Source organism: Budorcas taxicolor, chromosome 19 (genome assembly GCF_023091745.1).
Source record: "Budorcas taxicolor isolate Tak-1 chromosome 19, Takin1.1, whole genome shotgun sequence".
Lineage (NCBI taxonomy): Eukaryota > Metazoa > Chordata > Mammalia > Artiodactyla > Bovidae > Budorcas > Budorcas taxicolor.
Window position 1 is genome coordinate 25,823,155 of NC_068928.1, and position 21,487 is coordinate 25,844,641.

A 21,487-nucleotide genomic window follows, 5' to 3' on the forward strand; every position below is an offset into this window, starting at 1 on the left:
GGGGGCCCTGCAGAGTCCCACAAAAGCCATTTTCAACTTTATATCAAATGGAAATTTCTGTGAGCTGCGCTGAAAGCTCCTACAATGACTAATGTCACCACGCGAGCTCTAGGAACAAATGGATGCTAATTATTTTGTGGAAGGCGAGACAAGTGGAGAATTTAAACAGGCGGTCCGACTAAGCAGATGGTAGGAAATCTGAAGGCTTAGAAAGGCAGGGCCTGGCCCCCCTTGCTCAGTTCAGAGCCAGGCGGCTCACAGGCCCAGGATCTGCAAAGACAGCTCTCTGCACGTGCCCAGCTGGCCTCCCAGGCTCCCACTGACTTTGCAACTGAATAAAGCCAAATAAAGCCTGGCTTTTAGAGCCTCCTTCGGGCAACACCAAGTCTAGGTGGCTGGAATGGAGGAGGCAACCCCCAGCAGCCCTGCAAGGACCTCTATCATTGACATTCCAGGGCTTTGAGAATAAGATGCTTAATGCTTCTTCCATGCCCACCCACTGGAAGGGGATGCCAACAGTCATGCATTTGCTTTTCCAAGACAAGCTGGAAAAAGCTTGAAACCAGAGAAGCATGGGCTCAGCTTCCCACCTCCCTCACCCCATTGCTGCGTTAGCTCCCTCCCCAGGAGCCATCCTCCCAGCCTGGGAGATGGTGGTCAGGATGCTTTACATCATCCCAAGGACAGTTGAATGTTTCCAGCTTACTCCTCACAGCTCCATTGCTAGAATGCAGGTCCTCTCCTAAGGACCTGCAGAATTTGGTGCCAGCACCATCCCTGAGCTGGGATCACATACCCCCCACCCCTATCCCCCATGTCTGGCCGACACTGTGTTTAGTGCCCTGAAGTATAAACTGACTTTCAATTCCCTGGCCTGATCCACTCCCGAGTTCCCCCAGAAGACAGGGCCTGACCCAGAGGCTTAAATGAGAAGGAAATAAAAACAGGTGGGGGGGATAAATGAGAAGGAAATCCAAAAAAAGAGGCGATATATGTGGCATGGAAACCCACTCCAGTGTTCTTGCCTAGAGAATTCCATTGACAGAGAAGCCTGGTAGGCTACAGTCCACAGGGTCTCACAGAGTCAGACATGACTGAAGCGACTTAGCATGCTGCAGGCACACACAGATATCCCATATCTATTACGTATGGATACAGCCATATCCATACAGCTGATTCACTGTGTTGTATAGCAGAAACTAATACAACATTATAAAGCAACTATCCTCTAATAAAAACTAATTTTAAAAATGCTTTGCTCAAATTCTTCAGGGATTTTGGGGTAGGGGCAAACATGCCCCTCTCCCAGCATGGCCCTGCAATAAACCTATCTCTGCTCCAAACTCTCAAGTTCCAGTTTGTTTGGCCTCATTGTGTGTATAAACTTGGCACTGCTAACAAGACCAGCATTAAAAAAATTAAGGAAAGTGTTTAAAATCATCCCAAATCCCCCTCTTCCAGAGAAAAGCTACTGCAGACACTGGACCTGCCTCCTTCTCACCCATCTTTCTAAGATTACGTAGAAATTTTTAAAAGAGACTGAAAGAGGGAATTCCCTGGCAGTCCAGTGGGTGAGACTCCATGCTTCCACTGCAGGGGACATGGATTTCATTTCTGGGTAGGCAACTAAGATCCTGCAAGCCACACTGCATGACCAAAAAAAAAAAAAGACTGAAAAGATAGATGACAAACAAATATATATATACATATATATATATTGAACTTGCCTGGTGGTCCAGTGGTTAAGAATCCTCCTTCTAAAGCAGAGAACACAGGTTTGGTCCCTAATCCGGAAAGATGCCACATGCCTAGAGGCAACTAAGCTTGTGCACCTCAACTACTGAAGCCCACACACCCTAGAGCCTATGCCTTGCAACAAGAGAAGCCACTGCGAGCAGCCTGCGCACCACAGTGAAGAGTCGCCCCCACTCGCCACAACTAGAGAAAGCCCCTGCACAGCAATGGGCTTCCCTGATAGCTCAGTTGGTAAAGAATCCGCCTGCAATTCAGGAGACTCCAGTTCAATCCCTGGGTCGGGAAAATCTGCTGGAGAAGTTCTACCCACTCCAGTATTCTTTGGCTTCCCTGGTGGCTCAGCTGGTAAAGAATCCGCCTGCAATGTGGAAGACCTGGGTTCAGTCCCTGGGTTGGGAAGATCCCCTGGAGAAGGGAAAGTCTACCCACTCCAGTATTCTGGCCTGGAGAATTCCATGGACTGTATTCCATGGGGTCACAAAGAATCAAACACAACTGAGCAACTTTCACTACTACTATGCGCAGCAATAAAGATCCAGTGCAGCCAAAAATAAATAAGTAAAAATTTTTTAAATGAGTATATCTATACGTATTGCCTGTTGTGTGTGTATGTTGTGTGGTCTTATCCTATCAATAAGCAATGCTGCAGCTGGACGGGCCCTTGTGGTGCTTATTATGATTGCAAGATGCTCCTCAGCAATAACCGTCAGGAAGCTTTGAAAAAACATAAAGGTTTATTACTTGTAAGACCTGGAAATCACACAGCCTGCCGGGGGTCACAGAACAAGATTGCAGCAGGAGAGAGAGAGTGCACATGTCGCGAGTTTGGGGTTCTGCCTTTACTGGGGTCGAGGTAGGGGCCTAGGGTTTCGACAGCTTTGTTGATGAATTTAAAACAGAAGAATGGGAATTTGAAGTGAGAAGAGAAAAATAGGGAGCATTCCAAACGGTCAGTTATTGAAATCAACCACAACCTCTAAAACAGAGGCACTTCCATGACGGAAGGTGGCCTGCTGTGGCTAGCAAGGTGTTTAGTCTCCATAGGCAGCTTTGAAGTAGTGCCATACTTGCCAAATCTCTTCAGTCATGTCTGACTCTTTGTGACCCTTGAACTGTAACCTGCCAGGCTCCTCTGTCCATGGGATTCTCCAGGCAAGAATACTGGGAGTGGGTTGCCATGCCTTCCTCCAGGGGATCTTCCCGACCCAGGTATAAAGCCCGCATCTCTTATGTCTCCTGCATTGACAGGTTCTTTACCACTAGTGCCACCTGGGAAGCTTTGAAGTAGATACCTCTTTAAATAGATGCCTTCGAAATCAAAGCTTAAGTCAGACATTGTATTACAAAACAGAAAAAAAGAATCAGTCAGATCAGTCAGGGCTTAGACTACAATGTTCTACTTTCTTCATTAGACACTGTATCATAAGCATTTCTTATATCATTAGAATTCTTTACCTCATTTTTAAATGATTCGTAATAATTTGCCAAATGGATATACCATAGTTTACCATTGTATTTTAATAGCCAAGTATTAAGATTGAAACTAATTTAGTGCTGCTATAAACATCTTCCTCTCCATCTATAACCATTTTCTTAGGATGTATTTCCAGAAATGGAATTCCTAAGACAAAGAGTATAAATATTTTAAGGCTTTCACAGACACTTGCCAAATGGCCTCTAAAAAATTATTCTTTCATCACCTATGTTTGAGAATTCTTGTCTTACCACAGCCTATATCCTATACCATTAAAAAAAATTATATGTGTCTTATATATGCACACATGAACTTTCAAGGCTCAGAGTTGCAATTAACATAAATTTTACAGCTCTGATTTTAAATGCAGTTGAAATTAAAAGGATGTTCTTGGCCTAGCCCTGACCGCTAGAACAGACAGACCTCATATCTGAGGCTCTGGTCCACCCCCGACGGCAGTCTCTGCCAGTAATGAATTGGAGTGCCCGTAGCCTCCCCTCTCTCTTTACTCCCCACAGTACTGGCCCATGGCAGACTGGGAGGTGGATAAATGGCTCTGTTGGCTGCCCTTGTTCCCAGAACCCACTTCCTAGCAATGCAAGGGGGCCATTTATCATTCTGCCACAGAGCTTAGCCCTGCCAGATATCTCATTCCACTTCCCCTACCAAGGACACGGCTCAGGAGGGCCGACTCAAATCTTGGGCTCCATGTATCAATGAACAGACCACCACACTTGGGGCCAGAGGACCCAGTGTCTCACTCACTGTGTGCACCTGAGCCAGTTCTGGGTCTCTCGGGGCCTGTGGGTCTTCATCTCTAAAAGAGGGAGTTGGACCCTACCATCTACAACATCCACCACTCCCCTTTCTCTGAGTCCCAAATAAGGAAATGGCCAGCTCGGTCCTGCTGACCGGCCACCACTGTGCCATAAATAAACAGCTGAATCACATTCCTGGTCAGGTAGAAGCAGGCAGTGCAGCGTGGGATGGCGCAGAGGCTGGAGACACAGGGAACAATCAGAGAAGCTCCAGGACAAACTCTCTGTGTCCTGCTAAAATCAAGCCAGCTCTGGGAGAAGTCGGCGTGTGGAACAGTGCAACAAAAGGAGAATGTACTGGAGGGCAGAGAAGGCTTCCACCACTTGGTGACCCCGACAGCGTTCCCTGCCGCCTTCACAAAGGCTTGTCTCCATCAGCTGGAGATGAGAACAAAGCCCAGCCTGCCGTCTTTTCCATGGAAACCTGTGTTTCCAGATGCTCCTTTCCTGCTGAAAATTTCCTGAGGAAAAGAAGTAGGAGAAAGGTTCAGAGGATGGGGTGGGGGGTCTGCAGATTTAAGAAATAGGAACAGCTGGTCTCAGAGACTCCTGGAAGGAGAAAAGCGGCTTTTGTTCCGTTTCCCTCTGTGCTCCCAGGTTTAAATGAAAGTGGCTGACTGATTGATCAGCAGTGTCTCTTCAAAAGGACGGCAAACAAGGTACTTTTGAGCCCCTGCCTGGGTGTGTCTCTACCGGCCTGACATCGAATGAAAAATGCAATTCTATTTATTTCATTGCTTTTTGAATCTGACTAGGGATTTGGTTTTGTTCTAGTAAATTGCTACTTGCAAGAGCCTCGGGTGCCAATGCAGTTCCTGGAAATGAGGGATAAGATTGCGTGCAGAGGACTCGAAAATAACTGGGAACCCCGATGAGGGATTTGTGTGTTGGTGAGAAAGAAAATTGTCCTAATCTGGAATGCAGCTCCAGGCCCGGGGCTGAGAAGTGCGATCCAAGACTCGGAAGTCCACCTGGGGGCAGGAGTTGGGCAACGGAGCCAACTGGGGTTCTAGTACACTTGCCAGGGAAGGACCGCTGTGTTGGGATGCTCTAGAGAATCCCACATTCTGCTGTTAAAGAGCTAAGGGCCCTGATGTTCAAGCCACCATGCTTCCCATCACCCTGGTGACACTTCTCTAATTGGCCCTCCAGGAGATTTTGCAAATTGTTGCATATCTTGCTAAAATCAAGAGACACTGATGCACACCACGGAAAGGGCCCTGAAGCAGAGATGGAAACGTTAAGTTGCAGTCTACACCTTGTCCCTGGGCTGTGCAAGCCTGGGCCGATCCCATCTCCTCTCTTAGTGTTCTCATCTGTAAATTGAAGGTGTTAGACTCCCAGACTTACTTCCCAAGACTCTTATGAGAGGGGCAGGGGAGAAATCAAAGTAAAGGGAGGTGCCACCCAACTGGAAAGTGTTGTCCAACTGTGAGATCATTTTCCATATTTTCATACTAGAATGGGCTGCTGATTCTCCCAGGGAAATTCTTCAGTGTGATTTCTTTCCCATGAAACCACCCTGGCTTCCAGGCTTGACTCTTTTCCTTTTTTTCCTTACAATTCAGCTATTTAGTTACCGGTCATCATCCAATTCAATAACCTGCCATCTTTAATCTACATCCCCCTTAGATTCCCACTTAGGACTGTGGGATTTCAGGGCAGGAAGAGGCCCTACAGGTGAGGCCATGGGGGCTCCTGATGGGTCCCTAGAAACACCCCTCACACAGAATCATTCCTGCCAGCCCCTAGTGACAGCTACCCTGGATCTCACAGCCCTGCCTTTAGGAGTTAAGGGGATCCCAGGTACTGACTTCAACCAAGCTCAGAGAAGTCAGGCAACCCCACTGGGGGTGCCAGACCAAGACTACCCACTAGATCCTCTGGACACACTGTGGTGGGTGTGTGGGTGAGGGTGAGGGTGTGGGCATGGGCATGGACCATAAGGGAGCCATCAAGAGCCCCAGTTGGACCAATTTCAGGGAGGTACGGGAGAGAGAGACCTTATGTGTAAGGTGAGTGGCCAAGTCCAACAGTGTCTGGATGTCTGGCAAGGACCTCACACAGGTGTTTTCCAGAAGCTGCAGAGGACCTTCCAAGGAAGACAACCTGACATTCAGGAAGGGATACAGCATTCATGAGCTGGGGTATCACCAGGTAGCCAGGTTCTGAAGCCCCTCTTCATCACCCCACATGTGTCACAGGCATCTTAGAGATGTACCCTCAGCCCAGGCTCTTTGTTCAGACCACCTCACTTCCTCTTTTCCCAGCCAAGCTTACTCAAAGCCTCAGGGGGAAGACTCTCTCCTCTGGATCCCCAGACCCAGGTTTCTCCCCAGGGCAGCCTCCCAGGGACTATGGGGCTTGGGGTGGGCCTGCTCCAGCTGCTGGTGCTTGAACTGCCCTCCAGCCGGCAGAAGACTCACCTATGACTTGATGAGTTCAGTTCAGTCGCTCAGTCGTGTCTGACTATTTGTGACCCCATGGACTGCAGCACACCAGGCTTCCCTGTCCATCACCAACTCCCGGAGCTTGCTCAAACTCGCGTCCACCGAGTTGGTGATGCCATCCAGCCATCCCATCCTCTATTGTCCTCTTCTTCTCCTGCCTTCAATCTTTCCCAACATCGGGGGCTTTTCCAATGAGTCAGTTCTTCACATCAGGTGGCCAAAGTATCGGAGCTTCAAAATATTGACTTGATCAAGGTGTTTTAAAGGGTGGAGACTCCTCTGTTATGGGAACGGCCCACAGCACACCAGCCCAGCAGACAGATGTCCTGGGAATAAGCAGACTGGTAGTTTGGACAGCTCTGTCCTCTCATTCCAAACAGTATCCCGGAAGCCTCCCTGAACTATGGTAAGTGGGGGAATTCTCCTGCAGAGAATGTGGGTGGCATTTATGAGCCCTGCTGCTGGATCAGGCTGCCTGGATTCACATCCCAGCACCACCAACTCCTGGTTGCAGAAAACTGGGAAAGCTGGAGCTTCCCTGGTGGCTCAGTGGTGTAGAGTCTGCCTGCCTATGCAGGAGGCTGTTTTGATCCCTGGTCCAGGTACATTCACTTGCTGGGCCCGTGCCCCACAACTATTGAGCCTGTGCTCCGGAGCCTGAGAGCCACAACGACTGAAGCCCATGTACCCTGGAGCCCGTTCTCCACAACCAGAGATGCCACGGCCATGAAAAGACTGAACGCCACAGCCAGAGGGTAGCCCTCACTTGTCCCGGCTGGAAAAAGCCCATGAGCAGCAACAAAGAACCAGCTTAACCATAAATAAACAAAAGAAATTTTTAATATTGGGAAAGCTAGTTTCTCTGGGCCTCCCATTTCTTTTTCCATAAATGGGAATCATAACAGGACTGGGATTATTGTGAAGATTAAACTGAGTCAATAACTGTAATGGGCTTAGAATAGTGCCTGGCCCAGGGAGGGCCTCTGTGAGCCCTGCAGTAATACAACTGTCAGAGGGACACCTTGGGGTACAATTCGGTGCACCTGTCTTTTACTAGGCCAGCCTTGACTCCATCCAGACTACGTGTCCTAAGCTATGTGGGTGCTGCAGGCGGCACTGTACTCAGCCCAGCCGTGCTTCCTGCTCCCAGAAAGCACCCAGACCAAGACAAGCAAAACTGCCTGCTCTCCTATTCATCTGGAGAATCGGCCTGAGCATGCATCATTGTTTGTTTTGCAGTCAAGCAGAGTCAGAGAAGAGAATACACATATATTTATTCTGAAATAGGAACAGACTTCATTGAAGAGTCCACCAGAGCCAGTAAAAAAGAACGATGTGTTTGGTATTTGGAAGAAGAGAAGAAAGGAAGCCGGAGATTAAGTGTGGCGAGAGGCGTTTTAATGCTCCTGGTAACTGATTTATAAATTCCGTGGAAGGCTCTGCACATTTGATTCTTTGCCGTGCATACGGCCTCTCCATTTTTCCATTTTATAGTCTTGGCGGGAAATGGCCTTTTTCAGAGCCGACACTTAAAACACTTAGCTGGGCCCCGGAGCAGCCTGGGAGGAGATGGATGAGAAGAGTCTGGGGTCGGCCCCTCAGGGAGAGTCATGTGGGGGGTCCCACCCTCTCTCCCCTTCACCTCCTCAGCTATCACACACACACACACACACACACACACACACGCACATTTGGGAGTCTTAAAATTTCTCCCCCAGAACAACAGTCCTTGGCTTCTGGGGGATGCCTGGATAATCAAACTATGGTCTCCCCTTTGGGGGATACAGTCTTTCAAGCTTTGTTTCAATTCCTGTGTAAATCAGGATAAACCCAAGCAAATGACAATCTTGGAGAGCTTTTAAATGTATTTGGAGAGCTTTTAAATGTATTTCTTTCTCTTGATGTTTTGGTCTTATTGATGGCAAATGAGTAACTTTACATAATCCTTTCCTGTAAGCTGTGCGTCTCTAAGAATCTTTTTCACTGAGTTAAGTGTAGGCATTAAACTTTGAGGTTGAGCAGACCAGGTTATGATGCTTACGAACAGGTGTGAACTTCTCTGAGACTCAGCTTTCTCATCTGTAAAATGGGCATAAAATTAACACCTGCCTCAGAAAGTGATAACCTCTGAGAAGAAGGCAAGGTCAGCTCCCCACGGCTGTAGCTACTCATAGCTAAACTGACTGAGGCCAGGCAAGGCCCCTCACCCCCCACTCTTGGTCAAGACCCAGACCTCAGATATGCACCTTGGCATTGTTCAGGGTCAGGACAGCAAGCTCCCCTGGGGCTACTTGTCACTGCTGGAAACTGAGTCCATGGCTGTCTCTAGTCTGATCATGAAGAGGCCTGCTTCTCCCACCTGACTGCTGGCTGGACACAGAGATATCTATGTCCAAAAGACCCAAGCTCGTAATAAAAACAAAAACAGATGAAATAAAAATAAGAAGAACCAGTCTGAGCATTTCAGCTTAACTCACTCCTACATTTTTCTCCTCTCTCTCATCTTTTCCCATTGTGCCCACTCTAAAAGGGTCAGTGTTGTGATAATCAAATAAAACAATGGCTGTTCAGGGGCTTTGTCATCTGTAAAGGACTTTACAAATATTCTCACGTACAGAGGAGACCCTGGGGAGCTAGACATGCAAGCTAGGGAGCCCTGGCTCCCTCCCAGCCAGCACGGCAAAGCCCTCATCCACACCCTACATGGTAGTCTGCGGCCGCATCATGTTTGAAAAGAAGACTCAGGCTGGGGAGGTTGGAGCCATTTGGCTGGTCAGCTGGGGTCACCTCATCCTTTCAGACTTGAAGAAAATTGGCCCCAACACAAAATCCCTGAGTTCTCAGGGATCAGGCTTTAGCCTTAAGTATAGTAGCATCTTTTCACACTGCAACAGGATACCCCATGACTGTCTACAAAACTCTCTGGATTTGAAGAGGGGGGATTAAATCAAGGGATGTGAGCAGCCCAAGAAATAATGTGAGAAGACAATATTAGAACATCTGTACTTTTATATAACAATAAGAAATTAAACTATTTTGAAATATTATACTAATGTTCAAGTACAGTTGACCCTTGAACAACATGAGTTTGAACTGCCTGGGTCCACTTATACGTAGATTTGTTTTTCATGAGTAAGTACTATTGAACCAAAAATGCAGAACCATAGATTCAGAGGGCTGACTATAACGTTATACTTAAATTTTTTACTTTGAGAAGGGTTGGTGCCCCTCAAGGATTAACTGTGACATTCATACTAATATTTAATCTGCAGACTTAATCTGAAGACTGGTAGTAGTACAATTTATAAAGAAATAGGCCTATAATGAAAGTAGATGCTAAAATGTTCTTTCCTAAGAGGGGTATACATCAAAATGCTTGGTGACCATAGGAACAGGTGACAGCATAGTTAAGTGGCCATCAGGCTGACAAACAGATAATCCCAGAGTAAACTGACCAACCTGAAACCCAGTCTCTAGTGATCTGCCACAGGGCTGTAAATGTTGCCCTGAATTTTTTGGGAGAGCTGATACTTTGAAGAATATAGAAGTTAAATAGTGCAATATCATATATTTTCCTGTTACATGATAACATTATATTATCATCTACATATTCCAAGATGTTTGAGTTCTTTATTTTCTGCTGCATACAACTAAAATACTCATCTTGAAAAGGGATAAAAGGAAATATTCCAAAATAATAACAGGGCTTGTGTTGAAATGGTGACTACGTGGATAACTTTTCCTCTTCTCTCCATTTTCCGTATCTTCAACATGTGGATATAGTTTACAAAGAGCAAATGCAGTTGTTCCTTTAGTTTCTCATTTTTTCCCACCCCTCAGCACATTACGTTTTCCTGTAGCCTGATGAGAGTCATGTAGGGAGTTGAGGCCATAGGTCTCTCCGATGCCCCCTTGTTCTTGAGGAAATTGGCAGAAGTGGGCAGCAGGCCACGGGTTCCAGGAGTACTGATAGATTTCACTTCACGTCCTGAAGAAAATACTAGCAATGACTTTTCACATGTGCTTCTAATTCTGCAAAGCACTCCCAAATTAATGCTCATTCCAGCCTGGGCTCCCTGGCTGGGGCGTGGTGTGGTGATTAGGATGGCGGCTGCTGGAGCCATATCTCTCGGTTCAAACCCTAGGACCTAAGCAAATCACTTAACTCTGTGCCTCAGTTTTGCCTTCTGTAAATAGGGTACAATGATGATAGGCTTATCTCTCAGGGCACAGAAAGGATTAATGAAGAATCCAGGTAAAGCCCTTAGAACACTGCCTGACACTTAGTACAGGTACAGAAACATTGTTTGCAGTGATGATTTCCCCTGTATCCCATTTCTATTCCCTGCCTTGTTGCTCAAATGTTGCCTCCTCCAAATAGCCTTCCATGACTCTCCAGCACACCCCCACTCCACTGCACCCTGACGTGCTTTACCCCCTACTCTACTGGATTTTCCTTCACAGCACTTAAATCTGTGTCCCCCACCCCCAAGGAGTCCTTTACTTTCCTTTCACTCTGGAGTAATCCTCAGCACTTAGAACAGCACTAGCCCACAGTGGTCACTCGATATTGGCTTGAATGAATGAATGAATACATTTCATCTTTATGTCCTCATGTGAAACCCCATTTTATATGGAAGGAAATAGGCTCAGAGACATTAAGTCCAGAGCACAAACAGCTAAAAAGCGATCCAGCACAGCCTTGAAGTCGGGTCCCCTGACGCCAGACCCCGGTCAATGGGTACTCGGTAACCCTTTAACGAAGGAGCCACTAAGTACAGGAGTGAAGGGGCTTGACTTTTTCTTTCTCGATTTGGAAGTCTCTCTCCTCCCCAAGACAAAGACTTCACATTGCTCATGGATATAAATCGACAGTTTCAAAGGCTTAATCCTTCCACACTTACTGCAAACCCATACACACACAGAAATAAATAAGTTTCTCTTTTAGGGGGAAAAAGAAGGATTTTCATGGCATCATAAAAACAACGCTTTACTTTTCATCTCACAGAGCCTGTCTGGGCTTAGTTATGCTTGGGAGCCTGAGAAAGACTCCGAGCTAACGCTTACATGAAAAATTGTCGTCTCCGCAGCTGCCCGAGGCTCATGGAAGAGGCAGAAATTTCCTTCTGTGTCCGTCTGTGTGTGTCCAGCAGTCATCAATCACCCTCGGAATGGGGCCTGTGTGGGTAGGATGGGTCCACTGCCCTCAGTCAATGGCAAAGAGATTTGGTGAAACAAAGAACATGCAGGCGTGGGGGGCTGTAAATGATGCAGGGGGACAGAACACCAGTACATTTTCACAATTTTTTAAACCTATTCTTAGGACCCAAAGAGCCCCCAGTGCCCTAATGCTTGACTGGTTTCAAGTATATATCTATTCTTTCTCAGGTCCATCTGCCGCTGTTGCTATTTAATTGCTGAGCCGTGTCCAACTCTTTGCAACCCCATGGACTGTAGCTCACTAGACTCCTTTGTCCATGGGATTTCCCAGGCAAGAATATTGGAGCAGGTAGCCATTTCCTTCTCCAGAGGATCTTCCCGACCCAGGGATCAAATTCAGGCTGCTTGGCAGGCAGATTCTTAACCACTGAGCTCCCTGGGAAGCCCCCTCAGGTCCATCAACACCCGCCAAACTCAGATGGGGATTCTAATTGTATGCATTCATTCACTCATTCATTCTGTGCTGTTCAATAATCTTGTCTCCCCCTCTGTCTTCTGGGTTCATGTAGGATGAACACCCTGGCCTTGCACTTGGTTGGGGCTACGTGGCTAATTCTGGCCAATGAGTCTGAGCAAAACAGTGACTGTCACTTTGGAAAGTGAAAGTCACTCAGTCATGTCCAATTCTTTGAGACCCCATGGGCTATACAGTCCATGGAATTCTCCAGGCCAGAATACTGGAATGGGTAGCCATTCCCTTCTCCAGGGGATCTTCCCAACCCAGGGGTCAAACCCAGGTTTCCCACATTACAGGCAGATTCTTTACCAGCCGAGCCACCAGGGAAGCCCTTGTCACTTTGGAGTTAGAGCATTTAATTGCCAGTGTGAGACCCTATAGAATTCCAGCGATGTTGGAAAGAGGGGCCACAGTCAGCCTGGATTCAGGATGAAGAGGCAGAAGCAGCATGGCTAGGCACCCACAGTGAACATATAAGATGAGCAAGAAGAGAACTTTGGTTGCCGTTAAGATCTGGGTTTTATTGTTATTACTGCAGCTCAACCTGCCCTATCCAGACTGATGCATTGCAATCAACAGCGCCTAAGCCAGAGGTCTCCTGCTTCAGTCCTGGGTCCTACAACTTGCTGGTTAAGCAACTTAGGGCAAGTCTCTGAGCTTGAATCTCCCCATCTGTAAGGTGGGTATAACAGCAAAGCCTGTCTCTCTGAACATCTTCAGAAAAAGGAAAGAAGTTCAGGCACACCCCTGTGTTAACCTCTGGGAGAAGTCATTAACCTCCAAGCCCCAGTCTTGTGTCTGTGACATGGAGGCCATAATACTCCTACTCCGCAGGGTTGGTATGGGGATTAAGCGAGATAAGGTGAGTACGGAGCATAAGAATGCAATTTGTATCAGTTTGCTCCAGCTACCATAATAAAGTCCACGGCCTGAGTGGATGAAACAACAGAAATACCACAACCAAGAGCTTGAGTACTGCAACTAAAGATCCTGCATGCTGCAACAAAGATCGAAGAGCCCATGTACCGCAACCAATACTCAGCACAGCCAAAAACACACCTACAGTGGGAAGGTGGCCATCTGCAAGCCAGGAAGAGGGTATCACCAGCATCCAACCAGGCTAGCACACTGAGCTCAGATTTCCAGCTTCCAGACAGAGAGAAATCAATGTCTGTTGTTCAAGTCGCCCAGTCTGTGGTTCTTTGTTACGGCAGCCCAAGCTCAGGCATTGTGTGCATTCCATGGAGCTCTACACTAATGGTTTTGTGCAACTTTCTGGAAGTTATGCTGCCATTACAAGTTTTCAGGGAGTGGATGGTACGGGAGTAATTCCTTTTAGGGGGAGAAAAGTCTTTCTCAACCAACCGAGGCAAAATCAGCGGCTCTCCCCACTTCTGCCTTCTGACAGCCCTGCCCCAGCTTCCACTCAGCCTCACCCCACTCTCAGCGGCCCAGCCCGGATCTGGGATTGGCTGCCCTCAGCCCCCACTGTGGAGTAACCTTCACTGCCCCAGGTTTGCAAATGCTCCCGTTCCCAGCTCAGCCCTCTCACCTGTTCTCTATAGTACTCACCTGCTTGACCTGCACAGGTTCTGAACAGAAGTGCCTTCTCAGCCCCAGGCAAGGAGGCAGATGGTGTATCTCAGCCATTCCTGACCTCCTTTTTAATTTGCCAGCCTGACACCTGCTCCTTGACCTCACTCCTTGCGGAAAAAAAATGTGCATTTTCTGCTGACCCAGATTCTGTGCCTTTGATGGAGAATAAGAAGTTAGACTTTACCCCTCCAGAGATTGAAACTCTGCAAAAGGCTCACTTCGATCCTGAGAGAAAAAGAAAACAGGTCAGCTCAGGGTCTAGAGCCTGTCTTTGTGGGAAGAGCATTGACTGGAGAGTCAGGAGGGAGGGGGTTTGCCCCAGGAAGCTCAGTCAGTGAGCTCTGGGAGGGCCCTTCAGCTCATCTTGTCCAGAAGTTTCAAGGTATTTTTCTCTTTCAATTTTTTAAACTTTATGAAGATATAACTGCCATACCATAAAAATTTGCTTTTCTGAAGCTGCCATTCTCTATTTACAAAGTTATGCAGCCATCACCAAAACCTAATTTTAGACCGTAGCCATCCCTGCAAACACACATAATGTGTGAATTATCAGAAACTCTCATGTTCCCCACCCCCTCTACACCCTCAATTCAGTTCAGTTCAGTTGCTCAGTCGTGTCTGACTCTTTGTGACCCAATGAACCACAGCACGCCAGGCCTCCCTGTCCATCACCAACTCCCGGAGTTTACCCACACTCATGTCCATTGAGTCTGTGATGCCATCCAACCATCTCATCCTCTGTCGTCCCCTTCTCCTCCTGCCCTCAATCTTTCCCAGCACTGGGGTCTTTTCAAATGAGTCAGCTCTTCACATCAGGTGACCAAAGTATTGGAGTTTCAGCTTCAACATCAGTCTTTCCAATGAACACTCAGGACTGATCTCCTTTAGGATGGACTGGTTGGCTCTCCTTGCAGTCCAAGGGACTCTCAAGAGTCTTTTCCAACACCACAGTTCAAAAGCATCAATTCTTCAGCTCTCAGCTTTCTTTATAGTCCAACTCTCACATCCATACATGACTACTGGAAGACTTAGTCCGTAGCCTCGACTAGACGGACCTTTTTTGACAAAGTAATGTCTCTGCTTTTTAATATGCCTTCTAGGTTGGTCATAACTTTCCTTCCAAGGAGTAAGCATCTTTTAATTTCATGGCTGCAATCGCCATCTGCAGTGATTTTGGAGCCCAAAAAAGTAAAGTCAGCCACTGTTTCCCCATCTAGACAGCCATAATGTACTTATAACGCTATAGATGTGCCTGTTCTGAACATTTCATGTACATGGCATCATACAATATGTATGGTTTTCTATGTGGTTTCTTTCACTTAGCAAAATATGTTTGAGATTCATGCATGTTGTAGCATGTATCATTGCTTTATTTCTTTTAAACATCATGGTGTACTGTCATATGGATATACCACATTTTGCTTAGCCTTTGATGGACATTGAAGTTGTTTCCATATGTTTGGATGTTATAAATGATACTGCTGTGAACATGTGCAAACAAGTCTTTTGGTGAATGTCTGTTTTCATTTCTCTTGAGTAGCTATGAATGAGTAATCATGGCAGCATTTGGATTTGAAGGATGGAATGGTCAAGATGGCTTGAGAAGGGACACAGCACAAAGCATGGAGGCCTTGCTTTGTGAGACAGCATGGTGGGGGTGGGGTATAGTTTGAACAATGAAGTCAGACCCAAGTCCAAATCCTTCCTCTGCCACTTACTGGTTCTTTGATTTTGGCCAAGTTGCCAACTTCGCCAGCCTCAGTTTCCTCGTCCACAGATATTGATAGTGATGCTTACCTCACTGGCTAATGGCAAGATCAAGAGACAGCTTTCTATCGCACCCATATCCCCAAAGTTCCATGAGCATCAGCTGGTGTTTCTTGAGCAGCAGTGGCATGGCGCAAGGCCCACTGGGACAGGGCGTGGCATGTATGCCCCTCCTCGAGCCAAAGCCTTGGGGAAGACATCACAGTTTTCTCTGCTACCTCTCATGGTATTGAACCAGAGCTTCTGTGTCTTCCCTCCCATTTTAGCCAATTTGGCAGCAGAGTCCATATGGATATAATGTGCCCAGCTGGTATCAGGCCCCTAGGTGCCATAGGAGGCTTGAGAGTCTCAAAGACCTGTTGCTCTTAGAATAAGGTGACCTCAAGGGGGAAATTCTGTATACCCCATTATACTAACCTCCAAGAATAGATCAGGTCTGTCTGTGGTTGAATGTGGTGGTTAGAAGCAGTGACCTTGAGCCAATGGCAGAACTCTCCAAGGCTTCATTTTCTCACCTGTAGGAGTGACCAGAGGGCTACTATGAGGATTAAATACATTGACTTATATAAAAGCACTTAGCACAGAGGTTGGCCCATAGGAAGAGCTTAATAAATACAAAGTAAAGATTACATTTTCCCATCTGGACTGAAGTCTTCATGAAAGCAAGGTCTGTAGCAGCTTTGTGGACCCTGGCGTCCTAGGACCCAGCAGCGCCTGGCACATAGAGGCACTCAAATAAATACTTGGAAATGAAGGTGTTCTCACATCCCTTGGCCTTTGCCCAGTTGTAGAGTGGATCACCCTGAACTGAAACTGAGCTTGAGCTCTCAGCCCCAAGAAAGCCAAGACTGTCGGTGATGCTCCAAACACATCTGAGAGACACAGCTCAAGGCTGGAGTCAACCCCAACCATAGGGGTTGACGGAATGAACAGGCTTGGGGGTCAGTTATGGGGGTTCTGGCAAGTGACCTTAAGCAAGTTACTTATTCTCCTTGCACCATGGTCCCTCATCAGGTTATTTTGTGGATTAAATGAGCCAGGAGACGTGAAGCCCTTAACCCAATTCCTGACTCAAAGTGGTCACTTAGCTGACGGCTAGTTGTTATTATTAGGATCATTTAAGAATTACCAAGAACAGGAGTTCATAGTAAAATACATTTGATATTGTGTAACGGAGAAGGCAATGGGAACCCATTCCAGTACTCTTGCCTGGAAAATCCCATGGAGGACGGAGGAGCCTGGTAGGCTGCAGTTCATGAGGTCTCGAAGAGTCGGACATGACTGAGCAACTTCACTTTCACTTTTCACTTTCATGCATTGGAGAAGGAAATGGCAACCCACTCCAGTGTTCTTGCCTGGAGAATCCCAGGGACTGGGGAGCCCGGTGGACTGCCGTCTATGGGGTCTCACAGAGTCTGAGCACAGTTGAAGCTACTTAGCAGCAGCAGCAGCAATACCATAATGAAAAACAATATATATGTGCGGTGTATCTGAATCACTTTGCTACACAGCAGGAATTAACACAATATTGTAAATCAGCTATACTTCAATAAAATTTTTTTTAAAAATAAAAGAATGGTGCTCAGAACAGGTTGACATCCCGTTAAGCTATGAGGAACATCAACCTCTGTCTCTATGCTTTTGAGAGCAGGAGACAGCCTCCCTGCCCTTTATGCAAAAAGACAAAAGCACGTTCGATCTAGACTGGAGCAAAGAGCTCTGTCTGAGATGACAGGGAAGGTGAAAGTGACTTCATTTTCATTCATCTTCCCTGGGTTCTTTCGTCTGACACTAGCAACAGAGCTTTAAGCATTTGATATTGGCTTGTCCTGATTCATTACCCTGGCCTCTTCCCGCGCACCCACCTCTGCCAGCTGAGTGGCAAATCTTTGATCCAGATGGACCGGATCAGAACTTAAGGGCTCAGAGGCGACCAGAATGCTCCTGGGTTACCTCTCAGCCACTGCTGTCGCTGGCTGAGCTGTTTCTCTCCCTGGTTTGCTTTTTTTCCCCCAACCCCCAAGAAACACTATTAGCCCTCCACCATCCTAGGGAAATGTCCACCAGCTAATGGCTTTTAAAACACCAAATTGCATCAAGTACAAGGGCCACTACAAGTCCCATCTTCGGCAAGAAATTTTCCCGTTTGGTTTGGACGTCCAGTGGAGCATTAGACAGCAGTTTAATCATTATTACCGGTGCTGCACTGCGACTCTCTGGAGAAGCACTAAACTGGAATGAAAAGGAACTGACATAATTAGTCTGACACAGTTCAATAGGGAACTATTACACCAAAGGTAATGAGCTCCAATGATATGTTAATGTTATCGTAAGAAATTATGCTGGTGCAACAAAGTGGTTTGGAGTTGGGGGGTGGGAAACAAGCTTGGAATTTTCCCAGGCAATAGGCTGATGGACAAAGGATGGAGAAGACTCATAAAGCCCTCTTTTCTTTGTCCCCGTCTTGCCTGTGGTCACTGGGGGCTGAGGATGTGTTATCAGCACTGCAGGACGTTGCAGGGGCCACGTAGGCAGTGCTGCTGCTGTCGATATGCACAAGTGGCTGGATATTTGTTCAACTAGGAAAATAAAAAGCTCAAGAAAATTACTCTGAGCACTAAAAATCGATGGTGGGATAATGTAATAACAGTCCCTTACTGTTGTTCAATGCAGCACGGTTTACAGTGTATTTTCACGGCCCTTATGAGAAGCCGAGGGTACAATCAAAAGCTAAGGACTCTGCCACTTACTAAATCACTGCCTTTGTCAAGAGACAACATCTGTGGGCCTCAGTTTCCTCACCTCCAAAGTGGGAATACGGTTGCCTACCTTCAAAGATGAAATCTTGTTCTTGAAGCTCCATGACACAGCTGGCACACCAAAAAATGCAGTTAACTCTGTGCCAGTGAGTTGTCTTGTGTATTTCGGCAAGGTTTACAAAGTCCAACTCTGAGGGGTATGAAACATTCATGAGAAATTATAAACATTCAGCCTCAAAGAGGAAATGTGGGTTGTGTTGTCCCAAACCAGCAAATGTCAACATTTCTAAAACCTAAAAGAATGAATTAGCCCCCATCTTTCATGTTGACTGGAGTCCTGGCTAAAGTTGGTGTGACACCTGCTAGAATGGCTTTTATCAAAAAGACAAAAAAATTAAGAGTTGGCCAGGATGGGAAGAATGTGTCCTGTTGGTGGGAATATAAATTAGTACAGTCTTTATGGAAACCAGTATGAAGGTTCCTCTAAAAGCTAAAACTAGAACTTCCATATGATCCAGCAATTCCACTTCTGGGTATGTACCCAAAGGAAGCCAAACCACTATCTCAGAAACATAGCTGAACTCCCGTGTTCACTGCATAATAGCCAAGACTCAGAAACAATCTAAGTGTCCATTGACAAATGAATAAAGAAAAGGTGGTGTACATATATAACAGAATATTTGTCCGGCCTTAAAAAATAAGGAAATCTTGTCATTTGTGACAACATGGCTAAATCTACCATGCTAAGTGAAAAAGCCAGACACAGCAAGACAAACACTGCCTGATCTCACTTATATATGGCATGTAAAAAGGTTTAACTCTTAGAAGCGGAGAGTAGAATGGCGGTTTCAAGAGCTAAGGGACCAGGAAAATAGGGAAGATGTAGGTTAAAGGGTACAAAGTTTCAGGTATGCAGGATGGGTAAGTTATGGAGATCTAATGTATAGTAGTTCACAACACTGTACCATATCCTTGACATTGCTAGGAGAGTAAATCTTGATGGTTTTTATCCTCCCCACAAAACAGTAACTATGTGAGGTGATGGATACGTTAATTTGCTTGTGGTAAACATTTCACAATATATGTGTATATCAAAACATCACATTGTAGGAACTTCCTGCTGGTCCAGGGGATAGGGCTCCATACTTCCAACACAGTGGGTGCAGTGTCCATCCCTGGGAGGGGAACTAAGATCTCACATGGCTTACAACACAGCCACAACATGAAAAAATGTTTAAAATCATGCCGGACACCATAAACAGACAATTTTCATTTGTCGTGTATTCCGAAACAGAAGTAATTCCAAATAAACAAAGTTGATGTAACGGCTGAAGTTTGGACTTTGCCTCATGTAATCCATTTTTTTTTTAATCTGAGTTCTCTAAACACAAGGATGAAAATAAAAGAAACCTAAAACCTGATTTCCTATCAAAGTTAAAATAATAATAATAACTAGTGTGTATATGTACATAGCCTACTGTTAACCTGTGGATTTCACATCCATTGCCTCCTCTTACCAAAACAATCCCAGTGGTAGTAGAGACATCTTCCTCAATCCCATTTTACAGATGAGAAGACCAGGACTTCATAGGTAAAGTACTCCACAAGGTCACACAGCAGAAGAAGGTGGGGCAGAATGTGAACTTGAGCTTTGATACCAAGCTCCAGATCAAGAAAGCTCTCAACTCCGGTACCTCTCCTCCAACTTCAGCACCTTGGTGCAAGCATGCTTGGGTAACTACCACATAGCAAAGCTCCTTCTCCCCATCCTAGAAGAGGTATCCCTTGTCATCTAAGGGGGTGGGAGAATTGGCCACCTGGGCATGCCTGGTCCATGACCTGGGGGATTCCACTCCACCCAACCACCCAACTCCTACTGATACTTTCCATCCCTCGTCTCATACCAAACCCACACCAAACGCAGGTGGGCACAGCTGCAGCGAAAGACATAGCGTGAGCACACACCAGGTGGACAACAGCAGCAGGTGTTGACAGATTCAAGCTATGTCCTTCTGAGCAGCAGCAGGAATATCTTAGAAGCACTGGTTGTCGGGTCCCATCCCAGACCTACAGAGTCAGAACCTCGGGGCATGGGGCCAGGCCTCCACAGCTTTATAAGCCCCCTCAGTGATTCAGGTGCCTGCTGATGTGTGAGGACAGCTGGTCTATGCACTTCTCCTTGTGTGCCACAGGGAGGGGAAGTGGGGCACATAGTAGGGCCACCCTTGCCCATATCTCCCCCTACACTGCATTCCCCTGGCCCCTGGATGCAGGAACTGGCACCTCAGACCCAAAGAGAGAAGTTTACTTTCTTCCCTCTTTCCAGGCTCAGCATGAGGATAAGTCTGGACCACGGCTCGGTGTCAGGGAGAGAGACTGATACAGGAGTCCAGACACCTGGTCCTAAGTCTCTACTTTGCCCCTAACTTCATGGGGGTCCCTACAGTTGTCCTCTCCTCTCTGGGCCTCAGTCTCCACACCTGTAAGATGAGGGTGCTGAACTGTACACACAAAGATCCCTTCCAGCTCTGACCCTCGGGAGATACTAAGGAGCCTGGACGACAGGGAGAAGGGACAGCAGATGCCCAGGGTGTGTGGCCTCTGTCCATCCCTCCTTCCCTTCACTCGGGCTCGGGGTGGGGAGGGGGACTCCCTCCACCCCACTGCTCCAGAGTAACCAGGACCCACTTGTCCCCTGCAGATTCTCAGCCTGATTCAGGTTGAGCTCCTGATAGAACTTCAGATGCTTAGTCATACTTTTTTGAGTAAATATCTCGGTAAAAAGACATGACATTTCCGGGGCCAGTCTTCAGCATTAATAAAAGATTCCAAGAACAGGGTGACCTTTTCACAAAGGATTTGTAAATGCCAAAAACTACATAAAACCTCTCTTTCTAAAGCAGGCAGGATTGTCACAGCTCAGCATTTATTTCCTCACATGTGAGGCTGGCTCTCTTTTTCTCCCAGTCCCGTGTGCTGGCTGGTGAGAAGCTGTAGGGAGGGGAGATGAAGATGAAGGAGAAGGCAGGGAAGAAGAGCACGGGGCAGGGCAGGGCCCACACTGGACCACAGTGTCAGGTTTTATGGGATCTCCTGGCCAGTTAGGAGACCCGATGGGACACAGCAGCTAAACTACCACCTTTTTTCTTTTTCTTGGCTGCACTTCACAACATGTATGACCTTAGTTCCCC